Source organism: Phacochoerus africanus, chromosome 11, assembly GCF_016906955.1.
Source record: "Phacochoerus africanus isolate WHEZ1 chromosome 11, ROS_Pafr_v1, whole genome shotgun sequence".
Taxonomy (NCBI): domain Eukaryota; kingdom Metazoa; phylum Chordata; class Mammalia; order Artiodactyla; family Suidae; genus Phacochoerus; species Phacochoerus africanus.
In genome coordinates, this window is record NC_062554.1 from 35,807,415 (window position 1) to 35,824,681 (window position 17,267).

Here is a 17,267-nt window from a genome sequence, read left to right on the forward strand (position 1 = left end):
ATTATAGGTACCCACCTAGAGGATTTAGCTGAGGGAGTAAAACGAAAGGAGAAAAAAAATCATTGATTCTGCAACAAACTGGCAAGGATCCACATCCATGTAATTTGGTCGACGTAGGGCCAATGTTAATATTTTTATTGATGTTTTTGGGAGAATGAATCAAGACCATACAGATCCATTTGATGACCAACACAAAGACAAAAAATACTTGCCTCGTGTACTTGGAGGTTATTGACTTTTTAGGTGTTTATTGCCTATCTTCTCCAAACTACAACCTAAGTTCCATGAAAGCAAGTACTTGTCTCTCTTGTTCAGTGTTATTTTCCCAGCACCCAGAACGGTGTCTGCACATAAAGTTGCTCAGTAAGATGTTTCACATTGCTTAAACAATAGCAGTAGACTGTGACAAGTGCTATGACACCAGGATGCACTGGTGTTCTGGCAGCAGAGCATTAGCTCTGCTTTGGGGTTTGGGGAAGCTTTCAGAAAGAAGGAGGCATTTGAGCTTGAAGAATGGGTAGGACTTTGTAAAGTGGAGTGGAAAGAGAAGCGTATTCCAGAAAGGCTGGAATACCATAAATAAAGGCAGAGCATTATGAAAAACATTGTATGTTTGGTGAATAATGAAAAGTTTATTTTTTGAACATTGATACTTTAAAACGTGCACAGTATTAATGGAAAGTAAATTTCCTTCCATACAAGTATATCTTATTTTATGGAAAATTTGTGATATAAGAACCACAGGAAAATGCAAGAAAATTAAAGTACTTTGAAAAAGACTTTGGAGTGAAATTCTTTTGTCATGTAGATAAACCTGCCCACAATGAATCTCTCCTGAAAGTATTCCTTCCAAAGAGGATCCATAAATGGCCTTGTTTCGGCCTTTTCCAAGGGATTTATTCAAGGAAGTATAAACAAACTGGAGAGTTGGGGGGGGGGGGGTAGTGACTAACGCTTCGAACAATAAAAAATTAGAAAGATCAAGGGTTTATGGTTATTAAATGTGAGGCTGGAACACAGTAAATAGTCACTCTTTAAAGATTATTACTAACCCAACTTTTCATAAAAGTAGGATAGTGGAGGTGGAACCTACAGCCTTTTTTTTTTTTTTTTAATATAACAGGTGTTTTGCATTCAGTGCCTCATTTAATCTTCACAAAAGTCCAAGGAGACAGGGATGACTACTAACCATTTTATAGATGAAGTAGCAGGGGTGCAGAAGAGCTGGGTAAACTACTGGAGTGGTAAATGAGACTGAAATCAAGGCCAACTTCAAAGATCATTGTCTTTTCCCTATCCTATGCTGCCTCTAACTTAAGAAACCTTTTAATTAGAGAGAGAAAAACGGTCTTCATTAACATGAAATACAATAGGAAAGAAAGTCACAGGTCACTGTGTGTGTGTGTGTCTGTGTGTGTGTGTGTGTGTGTCTGTGTGTGTCTGTGTGTGTGTCTGTGTGTCTGTGTGTGTGAAATGAGTTCTGGGCCAAGTCCTATTGCACTGTGAAGCAAGGTTCACCAAACAGGTCCAGACTTGGTGTCTATAATTCATCCATTATAATTAACCCCAGGGTTAAGGTATTGTTTCTGAAGCATGATTGAAATGCAGACATGTAACCTGGGAGGACCGACGAGATCTCTCAATTACAAACCTAATTAAAGAGCTGGCCCTTTGAGAACTTGACCCGACTGGTCCCAGAGTCGAGAAAGGCGGGGACTGCCTGGACATCCATGCGGGAGAGGTCCCCAGGTACAGGAAAGCAGGTGAGGAGGGGGTGTCCGGATTGGGGGGAATTAGTCAGTGAGCCTGCAGGGGTTAGAGGTGAGCCAAAAACAAACTTCGCCTTCTGAACAATTCTGTGGGGAGGGAGCGAGAAATCCACCTTGCCCTCTTAATCCAGGACTCTTTCGTGAATCTCAAAGACAAATTTCCCGAGGTTCACCATCTTCCAGCTCCCGGCGCCTCCGGACGGGGGGTGGGGGTCAACTCAGGGGCAATTAAACTCGGCCACAGCAGCCTACTCACGGCTCTCTGCCCAAGCAGCGGGGTCTGCAGCTTTAACCCTTTCCCTCGGAACTCCCGCGCTGGGGGCAGCGTTCCCTTCCCCACACCGCGCCCGCGGCTCGACAACTGGGCATGCTCAGTCGCCGCCCGCGTTATGCTTCCAGGGAAACCTCTGCAAGCCCTACCCGGGTTGCTCTCGGTCGCCACCCGGGGTCCATCCCAGCTTGCTCCGCTCCGCGCGACCCAGATTCCTGCCCCGCCCCCGCCCCTCCCGCGCCCGCAGCCAGTGCGGCAGCCGGCAGCCGAGGCCACCCTGGTCCAGGCTCGGCGCCGGGGACCCACCGCGTCGATTTCCGCGGCGGAGTGCGCAGCTGTAGCGCCTGGGGGACCACGGAGATGGAGACCCGACTGCCGCGTGCCAGGACCTGCTGAGCTGCCGCTGCCCAATCCAGGTGAGTAGCGGCGCCTGGGGTCGACACAGTAGGAGTCAGGGGGCGAGGGGTGAATGCCCTTGAAGAGGAGAGAGGTGGCGGCGAGGACGCGAGGAACCGAGCGAGCTGCGCTGCGTCTGGCGCGCAGCAGAAATGCCAGGGTCGTGAGCCAAGGGGACAGGAATGAAAGTGTACTGTACGTCGGTGTAGGGGCTTCGTGGTCAACCAGGACCGTCATCTATTTTCCCATCGTGTCCACCCCCCAAATTAACACCCTGGGGATGCAGGTCGGCAGGAGAGGCTGTTTGCATTTTGGCTGGGGCGCGGGTCACCTAGTGACTTAACGCCGGAGGCTCCGGCGCAGGCATGCCCAGCCGAGGCCAAATGGGAGGCCCGAGCAAGTGGCTGGTCAGGGTCCTGGGGTCCCAGGCCCCTGGGGCAGTGCAGGACTTCGTACTGGCAGAGGTGCGGATCCTCCGAGCGGCGAACCCAGGGTAATTGTCTGAGGGGCCGGCACGCGGTGCCTCCTCCTACTTCTCACTTAGAGCCTCTCTTGTTCCTAGTCATCTCCTTGTTCCTAGGAGTGACGACTGACAGAACTAAAAAGCGGAACAGTGAAGTGTGGCGGTGGGGTGTACTATTGTGAGTGCCTTTTTCCCCCTCCCAAGTGTGCGTGCAGGCTGCTGTTACTCACCATGTTTCTGCTCAACCTTTAAGGGGCGAGTCCGGTAACACACCTTATGAATATTTCAGGAACGACCTCGCAGCTCAGTTGCTTCAGATCAAGTTTAATGAATATGTTTGTCAGCCTTGCGGCTCAGCACAGGCCAGGGGAAGCCCCGTGCCTTAGCTTTCCAAATCTCATCCCTTACCCTGTACCAACTAGGAAAAAGATGCTGCTAACCCCCAGTGAGCTTTAGGTTGGTACCATAAATTGAGCGTGCCTTTGGAGAGACCAATTTTGGGCAAACATCCAGGCATTGTTCTGCATCTCTGCAGTGTGTACGTGTTGTGCCGAGAGCTTGACAAACGTCCTTAACTGGAGCTGCCAATATGGTGGAGAGCAGGTAGTGTGCTTATGTTGGGATAAACGTCTTAATTCATTATCATCTTATAACACCAGGTAGTTAACAGCACACTTAGTCATTCTCTCCCTAGAAGTTGAATCTGAGCTCAGTCTAGTTGAAATTTTGAGGAAGTCTCACTCTTGTATCCCTCTACAGTGGGAAGCATTTCTCTCTCCCAGATTCTTCCATGGGAATAAAAATGAACATCTTCTCTGTAATCACTGTCAAGAACACTGAAAGAACACATTAATGTAGGGACTTTTCAGAATTGGAACAAGCTGTAGGACATTTTTCCCTTAAACTTTGGCTTATAACTTCCATTGCACCATCACCATTATTCAGTGAACTGATACACATAACTGTACTTGAAAATGGTACTCCTTTGCAGAAGAAATCTTCTTTTTCTTCCCTTAGTGAGGCAGGTATGTCTACTGAAGGACCTGTGAGGAATTCCTCTGTTGATTTCAAGCCACCAAGATTTACATGGTGCTCAAAGAGGCAATGCTCTTGTCTTGCAGCCCATACACACGCAAGCTGAAGCAATTCGGTTTACAGATGTTTCACATTTAAGAGCAGGCTTTTCCAACAAAGACCCACTGCAGTTATATCACAGGCTCCACCTCCGCCTGCCAGGCTCCTTTTTCCCAGCCTGTTAGTGAGGACAGTTTGTTTCACTGTGCTTGGTTAATGAAGAAAAGGAATCTCCAAATGAAAGACTTGTTTATTTCCCACACTATCCTTTCAAAATTAAATTTTCAAACATTTTAAATTATTAATACATAAAGGCAAGGATTTAACTCAGGTACATTAATAACTCTATGAATATCAGCTTTCCAAGAGATTTGGGGGCAACACTGCAGTATTCTTTGTGCTGAAATCGAGAGATAGTATTAGAAGGGAATTCTATGAAATTAGCAAAATAAGTAAAAGTTTTATATAATAAACAGCATTTCCCAAAGTATTTCTGAGATGGTCAGAAAGTATCCCAGCCACATTAACAGACATAAAATCTGACCAACTGAGAAGTTTGCAGGGCTTGGATACAAACCTTCAGGTGCTCTATAGAAGCATTCCTTGAGTCCTCTGAGAATTTTTAGAGTCAGATTTAGCAAATAAAAATACAGGCTGCTCATCAGTTAAATTTGAATTTCAGATAAACAATGAATAATTGTTTTTAGTATAAGTATGTACTATTTGTGACATACTTGTACTAAAATTTTTTATTTTTTGTTCATCTGAAGTTCAGTTTTGGCTGGGCAGTCTGTATATTATCTGGCAACTCTGTAAGCACTAAGCTCTTTTTGGGGTCACTATGGTTTGAAAAAATAGAGTGGAGCAGGAATCATATCTTGTTCTGCAGACAATCTGGGACAAGCCCAGTTCTGGTTCAAGTTGTTGAAAATAACTCAGGCTTAAAAATGAGTAGTTTCGGTTCAACACACCTCTGCTTGCTATATTTAGTGAAAGGTGCTAAAAGATACAAAGACTAGTAGGGGAAGTGGCGGTGGAGGAAGGGATCCACATCATTAGATGTGGAACTTGCAGCGCCCACTATAGGAGCCTCAGAAGGACACTGAATTCTGTTGCGCCTCTCCAGTGAGAGAGTGAGATGACCAGCAGTTTTGACAGGTCTGGCATCGAGTGAGAAAGATCTTATCCTGGGAGGCAAGGAGGAAAGAAACCTGTGGCTTTGTACCTAGTGGAGTGGAGCTGGAAGTGGATGGCCTCAGTTTGAGGATAGAAAAGCCTGCTGAGAATGAGGGAACGAGAAGGGGATTCTAAAGGACGTTAAATAGTTGTTGATGGGAGTTGTTGAAGAGGAAGCTACAAAGGGAGAAGTGCAGGGATTGGTAAATGGTACTTGGGTGAGTGCATCATACTGCACTTTTAAAAAACAGTTGGTCCGGAGTTCCCGTCGTGGCGCAGCAGAAATGAATCCGACTAGGAACCATGAGGTTGCAGGTTTGATCCCTGGCCTTGCTCAGTGGGTTAAGGATCCGGCATTGCTGTGGCTTTGGTGTAGGCTGATTTAGACCCCTACCCTGAGAACCTCCATATGCCGCAGGTGCAGCCCTAGAAAAGACAAGAAAAAAAAAAAAGAGCCTCGTATGTTTGAGTATCCACATGCATGGTTAAATTTCCACTTCATATTTTGCAATACATTCTTAAAATCATAAAATTTACTCTATGGTAAAATGTGTAATGAAGCAGTTAATTAGTTTTGATTATTCCTTAAAATAGAGCCGAAAACAGTTCAGTTTCAGGTATTCGTACGATTCCTCTTTGTAGTGTCTGCCAAACATGTCCTGCCTTATAATTCTGACAGTATATGAGAAAAAGACTCATCAAGGATATGTAAATTGCTAGAATCTCAAGGCAATTAGACCATAGGTGAAATTTCACATGAATATGACTTATTAAAAAAACCTTAATCCAGTGATCTCTAATGACAGCTTATGTGGACTCTCACCCAGAGAGAGATTTAACTGAAACTGTGTGCTCAATTCACATTCTAAGTCCTCAATAAATACTCTGAATTTAAAGAATCTGAAGACAGTATGTTCTTGCATCCCAGGAGCTTTTAAACCTCCAGCTCACTTATGCTGACCATGAGCAAGTCTTATTTTAAATCAGTTTCTGTTCTGTAAAATGGAAGATATGTACATTTTAAAAGAGAATATTGTGTCAACTCCAACAGTCTATGTCTATAAAATTGTCATTAACTGTTACTATTGTTCTAAGGGATAAAGGACTTTATTCTCAATGTAGTTAGACAACGTGTCTATTGTCTTTTTACTCTCTGTGATGTTTCAGAGGCCATCAAAATAATTCAGTTTGCTATGTTTGATTTTTTGCTTTTTTGGTGCAAAGCAGATGATTGTGGTAAATGCTTAAGGAGAGCTCATTAAGCCCCTTTAAAAAAATCAGTCTCAAGCTAATGACTGCAGATTCAAAGGTCTTTATATAGCTTTTAAATGTAGTTTCTATTTTAATTATTGGCATTAGGACTTGGTTAATTAGAATGCTTGGTATAAGAGCTTATTTTAGCTGCTGTAACTCTCCTTATTTTCCTTGTACAAGAAGATTGTGAAAAGCTGCCGTATGTTTTGAAGCTTTCATTCATGATGAAACTAATAATTTATTTATCCCACAGCTGCTTTTTGGTTTAGCACATATCATCAATGATGTCATAAACTCTGTACCCTGGTTTTTTACATCACCATTTGGCATTATAAATATTTTAGGTGTAAATCAATCTCTGGAATGAATTTACTGTACGAGTACATTTCTTCCTTTTCCTTCAGAAGAGGAATAAGAATGCTCTACCCTTCAGTATTTGGAAACCAGATTTTCTGAAGATTATATAATCCAGTAGAACACTTACATTTTAATTTCAGATTTTCTTTGGACTTAGAATCTATTGGAATTACCAAAAGCCTGGAGTTCCCGTTGTGGCTCAGCAGGTTAAGACTAGTCTCTGAGGATGTGGGTTCAATCCTTGGCCTTGTTCAGTGGGTTAAAGATCCAGTGGTGCCACAAGCTGTGGATTAAGTTGTAGATGTGGGTAAGATCTTGTGTTGCTGTGGCTGTGGCTGGCAGCTGCAGCTCCTATTCAACCCCTAACCTGGGAACTTCCATATGCTGTAGGTGTGGCTATAAAATATATGCGCGTGCGCGTGCGCGCACACACACACACACATATAAAATACACTACCACAAAACTTAAAACAATTTGTGGTGTTTTTTCTTTTTCTTTTTTGTCATTTTAGGGCTGCACCCATGGCATTTGGAAGTTCCAAGGCTAGGGGTCAAATCGAAGTTGCAACATCAGGCCTACACCACAGCCACAGCAACACCAGATCCAAGCCACATCCTCAACCTATTTTGCAGCTTGTGGTAACACCAGATTCTTAACGCACTGAGCAAGGTCAGGGATCGAACCTGCATCCTCATGAGTTCTAGTTGGGTTCTTATGCCAACAATAGGAGCTCCACAACAGGAACTCCAAAACAGTTGTTTTTGATAAAGAAGTTTAATCATACATTCTTTAAAACGGTAGACACTTATCAGAGCTATTTTAATTAAAATATATGTTATACACATTATTAGTCATAACAATTGTATGTATATATGCATCCAACATAGGACTGCCTAAATGCATAATTTTTAAAAGCCTATATTAAAATACCTAACAGAATTTTGATTTTCATATTTTGTCTCATGTATTATGTATGTATAACCCAATATGTGAAGCAGAGCATGAAAATCAAAACTTATAAAACAGAAGGAATTGGGTTACAGTATTTGTTTCACTAAAGAGTTCTATATCATATCAAATATTTCTTCTATTATTCCTTTAAGTTACAGATACCCTAGAGTATTTAAAATAGAGCCAGATTCATCAAATTTCTACATCTACACAAATCTTCTGGGACATCTATTAACTAGATTCTTGAGTAATCTTTGTGAGTGAGATGCAGAAATGAGGTCTGAGATGTGATCTAATAGCTGGGTTGATCAGCTGTAACCAAATAGGTGTGAAAGCCACATTGAAGGTGGTTTCTGTTAGCCTGCTTCAAAGCTCTTCCCTTGACCCTGACATTTCTACAATTTTAATCAATGACTCAGATATACTTAGACCATACATATGTGAGGTTTGTTGATAATGCAAATCGCCAAGAACTAGTGAATTTGGATGACAGTCAGGATTAAACCTAATACCCCTTAGTCCAGAGTAAGGGCTGAAACTAAGATTATAGTTAAAAAGAATAGATATTGGCTTCATTTCATTTCTAAAATTAGTTGTCTAAGGACAGGGAATGGAAGTTCTACTTTAGCCACAGTTTGAGTTGTAAAAATTAGTTTTAATTCACTTGCCGTATTAACCAATAGTACAAAAGAAACCAGTGCTTCTTTGGTTGAAATCATGGGGTACATGTTCAAAAAGGTCATAAACAGACATTATAACACACTGTTTTGAGAGTGGTGCATTTGGGGCCACCTGTCGGGGATGTGGTAAGAGGGAATGTTGGCTCATGTGAGCCTGGGTAGGACATTGGCTCACATGACCTTAAAAGCACCTCCTAAATCTGATTATGTAGTATAAATTGAGTTCCCAAGTTCTTATATATGAATCTGTCATGTCTAATTCAGCTTAGTAACATTTACGTGGCATGTGACTATTGTACATCCTTTCCTTGATTAATAATGAATATCTATCCTCATTCTTTTCTACTTAAAGATTATTCCCTAGATAATTAATCAATCATCACTTAAAATAAATCCATCTGCTCTGTGACCACTACTGGGTTAAAGAAACATGTCTGCGACCTACACCACAGCTCATGGCAATGCCGGATCCTTAACCCACTGAACGAGGCCAGGGATCAAACCTACAACCTCATGGTTACTAGTCGGATTTATTTCTGCTGTGCCACAGTGGGAACGCCACTCAGTGTACTCTAAGTGTGCTGTATTAGTCTGCGCTGATTTGGCTTTCAAAGGTGTTTTTTTATAAGTTAAGTGGTCAACTGTCATTCCTCTTGAACGCTGCTATCCGAAGAACCCCTTTCCTACGTTGGGGGCCCTCCTGCATTATGAAGAAGAGATTTCCTCTCACTATAGGAGCTTAAAGTGCCAGATGCTTCCTTTCCCAGACATCCTTGCATCACCTACATGGACCCAGACTGCCCCAGTGGCAGATGTTTCTGTTGGCAATGCCCTGACCAGTGCTGAAAGCATCAGTAGTGCCAGCTACTGGTCTGGACCTGGTAGTGGAAGTAGAGGTGTCTTTACTGGACTGCCTCTGTGTCATCATTTTAAGCATTATTTTTGGCTATATAATCTCTAACCTCAGTTTCCTAGCCCTGTTGGAGAGTCTGCAGGTTACCTTCAGAACAGGTATAGGGTGCAAGTCTATGCTTAAATTAGCATATTAGTCAGTCACTTGGACCTATTGAGTACAAAGCACTGAAGAGCACAGAAGGAAATATTTATTCATTCTCTGAGTACCTCTGAAACAAGGCACTTTGTTTGGCATTTGATAGAAAGGAGAGGCACACAAAACTGATGTTTTCAAATTAGTGCTGTGAGGACAGGTAGGAGGTGGTGGGGATACTACTGTTACTACGACAGAGGCATGTGGTCTGTGGATCTACTAATTCTCAAGACTGAATTAGAGTGGGGATTCAGGGTTGGGATAAGAAGGGTGCTTTGGGGGGAGAATATTGTGTTTCAGCAATCCAGAAGTCAAGTTGTTTTCTTTATCTTCACATTTATGAAATTAGGAGACATTGTTAGAGTGTGTCATGTTTTATTTGTCACTTTATTTCTCCTCAACCCATCTTCCACAAAAAGCCTATGTCTTTTTCTGCAAAAGTCCTAGATCTCCACTTGGCTGACTGACTGATGGATGTCACTATTATTATTTCATTAGACCCTAGCAGGGCACAAGTACGTACTGTGAGACTATTCAGTAGGGAAACTGAAATTTCCACTGAAATAGATTAAAATCATTTACTTGGAGCTTATCATTGTCATTAGGAAATTTTTTCAATTACTTTTAGAAAATATTTAAAGTAACATAGTGTAATGAAGACACAGGATAAATGAAACAGAACCAAATTAGTCATAGGCTCTCTCCTGACATCCGAAGCAGTTTTTGATCAATTTTACTATTAGGTGAGAAAACTATAAAGGTTATTATTTATTAATCTTATGGTTTAAAACATCATTGTGTTGCTGCTGTTGTTGTTGTTTTTTAATTTAGGGCCACACCCAAGGCATATGGAAGTTCCCAAGCTAGGGATCAAATTGAAACTGCAGCTGTAGGCCTACATCACAGCCACAGCAACACCGGATCTGAGCCATGTCTGTGACCTACACCACAGCTCACAGCAATGCCGGATCCTTAACCCACTGAGTAAGGTCAGGAATTGAACCCATATCCTCATGGTTACTAGTCAGGTTCATTACTGCTGAGCCACAACAGAAACTCCAACTCATCATTGTTTTTGTTCTTCTTTCACTTGAAATGAGAAGAATAGTTCAAACTGAGGAAATGACATCAATGACAAAATAATTTCAATACTGCTGGTCTTGAATTTATCATCTGCAGGGTAAATTTGTGTATATGCTCCCCCACCTCAACTGCTAAATGAACTCTTTTTCACTACTGCTAAAAAATGTTGTCCAGACTTTCTCGTTTTAATCGAGGTTGGGAGGGAGTAGAATCTATTTTTGTCTTCAGATTATTATTAATTACAGTAAGTTGTATTTTGAGGTTGATCCATTTGATTGATTTTTGTTTTTTCTCTTGGAAGTGTTGTAGCATGAAAACACTAACAGCAAGAAGCAGTTAGGGAGATCTAAAGGAGAATGGAACTCATTTTGCTTTTTGATGAATACAAGAAAACTCATTCAAGTTATTATATACTTCCTGGGTAGATTCGGAATACCCTTCCTTCCATTGGATGTATTTTGTATATAGCTAAAAAAAGAAGGCAAACAAATATTTTTATCCACAAAGGGAAAAGTGCAATGTATTATTAAAACTAAAACATATAAAAGTAAACTGAAAAAAACAAGGGAAAACGTTGATTTGAAGACCCTATCGCACTGACCAATGACTCAAAGAATAATCTGGGGAGAATGAAATCACTACACGAATAGCAGTGTGGACCAGGAGCTTGAATGTCATTGGATATCTACATCTATGTCTATATCTATATCTATATCTGTATCTGTATCTATATCTATGTCTGTATCTATATCTATATCTATGTCTGTATCTATATATGTTGACCACCTGTGGCATGCAGACATTCCCAGGTCAGAGATCAAACCCAAACCCCAGCAGTGACAATGCCAGATCCTTAGGATGTGAAGCTACCAGGAAACCCCAAATTTCATTGAATTTTTTTTTAAATGGCTGCACCAGCGGCATATGGAAGTTCCCAGGCCAGGAATTGAATCTGAGCTGCAGCTGCAACCCTATGCTGCAGCTGTGGCAACACTAGATCCTTTAACCCACTGTACCTGGCGAGGGATCAAGCCCGTGGCTCTGCAGCCACCTGACCCACTGCAGTGGGATTCTTAACCCATTGCACCACAACAGGAACTCCCTTCGTTGGATTTTTTAAAATCCAAAAGAACCTAGGTTTACACTGGCAGGGAGGGTATTATTATTATTATTATTATTATTATTATGTTACTTCAGAATTATACTGCCAAGGATTCATATATCCTTGGAAATGTGGCCTTAAGAAAGAATATAAAACCCATTCTTTTTTGGCTCTTTTATGTAACTTCTTTCCATAAAACTTGCCTTGGAAACTTTTCAGAGTAAAGGACATTTGCTTTCAGAAAGGAAAGAGGTTAACTTTCAGATTTTTCCAGAGTTCCCCAGCTAGCTTCCACTTAAGTTTGAGGTGTAGGATTCAGGCCTTGATTATCCCCAGCTCTGCAGTTTCATTTGAGTTGAGCTGACACACTTATGTCAATCCAGAGAATTTTATCTCAGTGTTTTCCAGAGGTAGCACTGGAGAGAGATTAATAGCAATGCCCTTGGAGCCAGGCTGTGAGGGTTTGAACCCCAGCTCTGCCAGCTCTGCACTTTGGTAAGCACTTTGAAAATACTAGCTATAATTCACAAAAATGAAGCTGAGACTAAATTTTTTGTTAAATTTTATTTTAAATGGGCTCTATCAACAGTAAAAATATATATATATATATGTATATATAACCCCAAATTAGGCAGATTTTAACAGTGGAACAATATTCAGTATGTGAGTTGTCTTTTATTTATGCATAAACATTATGAGCATTTTGGTTGATACAGGGGACACAGTCAGAATTTGAAGGACTACATAGAAAGTAGCCTTTTCCATCTGATAGGGGTTAAGATTTAAAGACAGGAGTTCTAGTCCTTCTAGTTGAGTCTCTTATTTCCTGGGATGCTCAATAGATGGATTGGCTTCTGAGAGAAAGGGTAGCCCTGTGGTACTTTACAAAGAGCCAGGGGGCTTCTTGCTCACAGGAGGCAGGGCAGGCTCCTTGATGCCAGGTGAGAAGATAACTTTTCAGAAGCAGCTGACGACTCCTTGCTGCCTTTTCTTCCCAGTTGGAACAAAAAAAAAAAAAAAGGTACAAGGGGCATATAACCCCACACACAACACTAAAGTGTCAATTGATCTCTGGAGGTGTTTGATCCATCAAGCACAATCATTTGATCCTTCCCTTCAGAATAGATCAGGGCGATATCACTGTACACATGGAGAGAGATTACTGAAGATAAGGGGAGGGGGTCAGGAAATCCAGGATATGATTATATGCTTTATTTTGGTTAAAAAAAAAATCAAAAAACTTTACAGGGTTTTTTTTTTTTTCCTTTTAGCAGGGAGTTTTTTTTTTTTTAATTAAAGTTAAGTTGATTACTTAGAGAGTATAAAGTATATATAAAATATATAAAGTATAGTTGATTAGTAGGGAGATTTTTTTTTTAGTTTGCTTTATTAGTGCTGTTATTGTACATGCTTTAAAGAAGTGCATTTCTCTAGAAGATGCAGAGTTCATTTCAACAAGCCTGTGCTGAGCACTCAGTGTGCCAGGCACTGTACCTGGCCCTGGGGCTTCCCTGAGCCCTGGAGGAGCGTGTAGTACAGAGGGGAAGAAACATGAACTAGATCATATCAGAACAATAGGAGAGATTTAAAATGTAGCAGGTTCTGATGTCCCCCTGCTAAAACCCCCTCTAGAGAGGAAGTCCCAGGGAAGGGAGAGCACCCAGAACGGTACCCACGTTCTGCTTTGTGCTCTGAAACAGGTGGCTTTACAGCTGATACCTGACCCAAAAGGGTGAACTTTATGTAAATAACACCTCAATAAATCTGAATTAAACAGTGTTTTTCAATTAGTGAGACAGAGATAAACAAGGAAAATAACTTATATTTGATCAAGTAATAGACTGGTGTGTAAAATCCTTGACAAGTCTATCAGGGCTCCAGTTTTGTTAGCGTATTATGCAAACAAAAAGCAAACTCAATTTCCCCCTGACCTTAGGGCCCTGCCCAGCCACTTGACAAATGCTGTTTTGGGTACAAAGGAATAGATTAACTTAGCACCACTGAAAAAACAGTTCAAAGGATGTTTCTTCTCAATAGTGGCTAAGAGTGTCATACATTGCACACCAACTATGATTTGTTCCTGTCTTGTATACAGGTTTTCTAGTTAATAGTAATTAGGACATTAAAAAGTGTGCCTCCTTTAAAACAAGCTAGATTTAAAAATAAAGTAAGCCGCAATTCTTTTTGCTTTTCTATGGAAAATGTTTAAGGAAGTTATTTAATGAACACCCAGTAAGCAGTGAGTTAAGTAGCATTTGCAAAGGTTTTCTTCTACCACCCAAAGCCATTTTTGGTGTTTCCACTTAAGGGGACAGATAATTGGAACTAATTATTGTCTTTGTTTCCTGTTTGGGGGACAGATAATTAGAACTAATTATTATTTTCCTTCCATTCACTTGTCCCAGTCAACCAGCAAGTCCAACTGGTTCTCTACCTTTGAAGTATTTTTCACCTCTCTTCACTTGATTTCTCTCCCCATCTAACAGGGAGAAAACTGAACTCCAGAGAGATTAAGCAACTTGTCTAAAGCCATTTGCCTATTGGCAGAGCTCAGACATGAATTCTCTGTCTCTAAACTTGTGCTCTTAACCACCATGCACACTCTGTGCCACGTTTGCCCCAATTTCCCTTAAAGGGTAAGACTCTTTTGCAGTACGAAACTTGCATTACCCAGAATAGTGCTGGGCACATAAACATTCAGAAAGTTTTTTTTTTTCTTTTGTCTTTTTGCCTTTTCTAGGGCCACTTCCTGCAGCATATGGCGGTTCCCAGGCTAGGGGTCGAATTGGAGCTGTAGCCACCGGCCTACGCCAGAGCCACAGCAACGTGGGATCTGAGCCGCGTCTGCAACCTACACCACAGCTCACGGCAACGCAGATCGTTAGCCCACTGAGCAAGGGCAGGGACCGAACCCGCAACCTCATGGTTCCTAGTCGGATTCGTTAACCACTGCGCCATGACGGAAATTCCAGAAAGTTTTTTTTTAATATGCAGAGTCAGGAACCCCTATGTACAGGACAGGAAGCCTAAGTATTACACTACTTCATTTATCCCACATAATTATGGATGAGAATTTCAAAAGTAAATTGGCGTTCTAGCTAACTGAAATTAAAATGTTTAAGGATAATTAAAAAAATTTTTTTTTGTCTTTTTAGGGCCACAGCCGAGGCATATGGAGGTTCCCTGGCTAGGGGTTGAATCAGAGCTGTAGCTGATGGCCTATACCATAGCCACAGTAACACCAGATCCGAGCCACATCTGCAGCCTACACCATAGCACGGCAACAATGGATCCATAACCCACCGAGCAAGGCCAGGGATCGAACCTGCGTCCTAATGAATGCCAGTCAGATTTGTTTCCACTGAGCTGTGATGGGAACTCAAGTTTTTTGTAATTTTGAAAAAATCTTTTTGTAATATATTCTATTATTTTATTACCTTAGTAGTATGACAATTCTAATTTAATATTATCTTAATGACAAAAATTTGTTATGAACAACAAATGTTGCATATGCTATTTATTTAGTATTTCCTCTGGGATATGGTTTTAATTACCATTATATATGCTGAGGAAGCCCAAATCTTTGTCTCCAAATTTTTCTCTCATGACCTTCAAACTATGTATTTTGACACTTCCACTTAACCCTGCAGATTGGAAATGCACCGAAGAGCCCCAAATACAGCCAGATCCCCAAATCTGTGTCTCCAGAATTCCATATCTGCATAGTTGCTAGCCATAAACATGGTCATAATGGTTTCACTCCTGCCTAATCCTTCACTAACTACTCACCACAATCAATCAGTTAATGGAAGTCCTATTGATTTTACCTTCTAAATATCTCGCAAATCAATCACACTCTGTCTCTGTCTGTTGCCTTAGCCTGCCATTATTATGCTTGCCTAGATGATTGTAACAACCCTATAAATGATTCTCCTGCCTATAATCTCAGCGCAATCTAATTTATTCTCTGTACTACAGTTAGATCACATTTTATTATTATTATTTTTTATTTTATCACATTTTAAAAACTAGAACTCTGATCATGTCACATCTCACTCTGTAACCTTCAGTAGTTCCTCACTGCTCATGGGATAAGGTTCAAAGGTCTTTAATATTGCAAAGAAAGCCTTCGACAATCCGACCCTTTCTTGCCCTTCCATATGTTGCCATCCCTGTTTTTACATATTCCTCTTATTGAGCATCACACCAGGTCATATTGAATGCTTTCCCCTCTACATGTTGTGTATTTTCTTGCTTCTAGGACTTTGTATATGCTATCTGGAGAACCTCTGGAACCCTACATCTAAGGCAAGCATCTCTCATATTCACTGTCACAGCACATTTCCACTTGTAATGCTGCAGTTAAGTACCTATTTATTTCTCTATATCATCTCTTCTTCTCTCTCCTTTAAGACTCTTGGGTCTCTGGAGGCTGGAACTCATGACTGTCTTGTTCACCCTGTATCCCTAAGTGCCTACTCTGTGTCTAGGGCATAGTAGGCACTAACACATTGTAAGGTTATTAGTAAATCTAATTTTAATATTGTTATGTCTCAAGGAATAGTGAGGCCGAAAGAGAGGGGGAGAGACAGGGGAATGGCTAGTGGAGCAGTCAGAACACTCACAACATTTATCAGTTAAGTTTGCCATCTTATATGGGAGCTGTTCATGGTGTTTAAAGACAGTTATAACAGTAACATCAAAAATTTTAATCACAGATCATCATAACAAATATAATAATAATCAAAAAGATTGAAATGTTGGAGTTCCCATTGGTGGCTCAGTGGGTTAAGAACCCAACTAGTATCCGTTAGGATGTGGGTTCAATCCCTGGCCTCACTCAGTGAGTTAAGGATCTGGCATTGCCACAAGTTGTAGTGTTGTTTGCAGATGTGGATCAGATCCCTATTTCTATGGCTGTGGCATAGGCTGGCAGCTGTAGCTCTGATTCAACCCCTAGCCTGGGCACTTCTACATGCCACAGGTGTGGCCCTAAAAAAGACAAAAAAAAAAAAGATTGAAATGTTGTGAGAATTACCAAAATGTGACACAGAGACACAAAGTGATGGAATGGTATTGGGAAAATGTCACTGATAAACTTGCTTAGTACAAGGTTGCCACAGACTTTCAATTCATGGTGTTCCCGTCATGGCACAGAGGAAAAGAATCTGACTAGGAACCATGAAGTTGCAGGTTCAATCCCTGGCCTCACTCAGCTGTGGCATTGGCTGGCAGCTGTAGCTCTGATTCCACCCCTAGTCTGGGAACCTCCGTATGCCTTAGGCACAGACCTAAAAAGCAAAACAAACAAACAAACAAACAAAACCTTTCAAATTCATTAAAAAATGCAAGTTCTCTGAAGCACAATTAAAAATCTATGCTTGTACGTCCAGCCTACATTTAATGGGTAAAGAGTTAGACTCCAAATAGGCAAAACATTTTTGAGAAAGAAGAATAGAGCTGGAAGACTGAAAATCATAAAACTCCTAGAAGAAAACATGGACAGAAGACTCTTTGACATAAATCACAGTAATATTTCTTTGATATATCTCCTAAAACAAAGGAAACAAAAGCAAAAATTAAAAAATGGAGCCTAATTATACTCCAGAGTTTTTGCATAGCAAAAGAAACCATCAACAAAA

The 17,267-nt window shown here is 41.0% G+C and overlaps 1 protein-coding gene across 1 annotated transcript in view; it reads left to right on the forward strand.

Moving 5' to 3' along the window:
• The first annotated feature begins 2,367 nt into the window (after nt 1-2,367).
• The window catches only part of ELMOD1 (ELMO domain containing 1), a 62,462-nt gene continuing 47,562 nt past the window's right edge, over nt 2,368-17,267 (forward strand). The window contains exon 1 of the mRNA XM_047753541.1: nt 2,368-2,456. The gene's annotated coding sequence lies outside the window, so the exon portion shown is untranslated. The remainder of the gene's footprint in view (nt 2,457-17,267) is intronic.